Genomic DNA, 2351 nt, shown 5'->3' on the forward strand with positions numbered 1-2351 from the left:
GACCTTTTGAAAGTTGATAATGCGAAAGGAAAGAAGAACGACCATCCTTTCTCTTCCGCTCCCATTAATGAAGTACGTGCTCACCTCTAAACAACGAATCCAAAGGTCGAAAAGAGTGTTCACTCCACTTGGCATGAGTTACGAGACAGCCTTCGAAAAGCTACACCACAAAGGACTAGTCATGCCCATAGGACCCATCAAAGACCTAGTTTTAGAAGCCAGACCATCTAAGTGGGATCCTAATAAACACTGTAAATACCATGAAGGTAGGGGTCATAATACTGAGAGCTGTTGGAAGCTAAAAGAATTCATCCAATATTTGATTGATAACAACAAGCTTCCCATACCTTCAGCTGGCAAGAAGACCAAGTGATGAAGCGCAAGACACAAGGCAGGTTTCAACGACAAGATTTCGTGAGTTCTTTTTCTTTTTTATTCCTCCTTTCCCCAATAATTCTAGCATAGGCACCTTTTGTTTTTCTTAGATTTATTTTGTAGGATTTTTTCTTTTTTCCTTTTAGTAAAATGAGCATTTCTTTTCTTGCATATGATCATCGCATTGCATTACAAAAAAATAAAAAAAAATAAAAAATTCGCCGAACTAAGCACAAGGTATACTAATGATTTGAGGCACCCCTTGTAGCCATATCATATCACCTTTCACCCTTCAAAAATACAATCGTTCTTGATACACCACTTTGAGCCTCGTCTAACGATAGACCTTTCATTCTTAAACCCATATCTACCTAACCTTGGGATGGGATGGTGTGCAATTTGTGTAATTTTCAAAAAGACAAAAGCTTTATTGGTTTTACCTAGATCTCAAAATTTTAAAAATTCAAAAAAGCAAAAAAGCAATAAAAGTGTGCAAAAGGGAAAGTGTTCCAATGTCTTTGATATGAACATATCTTTGATAAGAACACGTCTTAGATTGCGTCTCTTATCGAGTGCTCGGCACCGTGCCTGAGAAACATGAATGCCAAGTGAGTGATAGACCGCATGATTGGGATTGCCCACACTTATCAAAATAAAAAAAATGCAAAAGTAAAAAAAAAAAAAAAAAGAGAGTAAAGTATAAATAAAAAACAGTTTAAAAGGGAGAAGCCTTAAGCATACAAATACAAAGATCCAAAAGCAAGGTTGCACACCTTAGGGGCTTATCTAGGGTCTTGAGCCTTTATCCCCTTCTTCTTCAACCTTTAGCCTAACCACGTTACAACCCTTCAAAGACCTCTTTGAGGTATACACACACTTGTGCGAGGTTCGACTAGAGCTACGTTCGGCCTGATTCCTAAGGGATACGCAGGCAACCTCACATTGGGGTGCAGCCGTAATAAAATGCATTTACATACATATTTACATTCATACATGTTCATATCAAGGGATCTAATGCTTATCCCTATCCATTTAGAGCTAGACTTGGGGGCTTGATCCATACATCATTAGCCTATCTAGCCTAAGAGTCACCATCATTTGACTCTTCTCAAAATATTTTCCATACACTTAGCCTTTGCGGCCAAACTTTAGTGTCATTTTCACACACATCACAAATACATGACCAAATAATACTTCCCTTTTGGACCCCTTTGTCATGAAATCTTAACACAACTTTGAAGCATGCCTTGTCATATCAAAATCACTCACTATCACAATCATCATTGCATCACAAAGTATGAAGTACTTAGCCTCCGTGCCTAAGTTTTCTTCATTGAGTCAACAATTGAGATAGCCTACACTACTATAAAAAAACCCCTAATAAGTCGGACTTTTAGAGTCACCTGTACATAAGGTGTGACTTACAAACCTATCGAGTCGCCTCATACTTATTAGGCGACTTGTTAAGTTAGGGTTAAAATTAACAAAGCACCTAACGAGTCGCCTAATATATATGAGGCGACTTGATAGGTTAATAAGTTGCCCCATATGTGCATGCGACTCTATAACCTGACTTATTTGGTTGTTTAAATAAGATTTTCAAAGTCACCTGTACAGAAGGTGTGACTCGAAAACCTATCGAGTCACCTCATACATATCAGGCGACTTAATAGGTGAGTTTTGTTAGCTATGACTCTCACTTAATGACTCGCCTAATATGTATAAGGCGACTCGATAGGTTAATGAGTCGCACTTTAAATACATGTGACTTTGAAAATCTAATATAACCCACCAAATAAGACGGGTTATAGAGTCACATGCATATATAGCGCGACTTGTAAACCTATCAAGTCACCTCATGTATATTAGGTGACTCGTTAGGTGATTTGTTGATTTCAACTCTAACTTAACAAGTCGCCTAATAAGTATGAGGGGACTCGATATGTTTACAAGTCGCACCTTATACACAGGCGACT

The sequence above is a fragment of the Chenopodium album genome, chromosome 15 (genome assembly GCF_948465745.1).
Source record: "Chenopodium album chromosome 15, dcCheAlbu1.1, whole genome shotgun sequence".
NCBI classification, from domain to species: Eukaryota; Viridiplantae; Streptophyta; class Magnoliopsida; order Caryophyllales; family Amaranthaceae; genus Chenopodium; species Chenopodium album.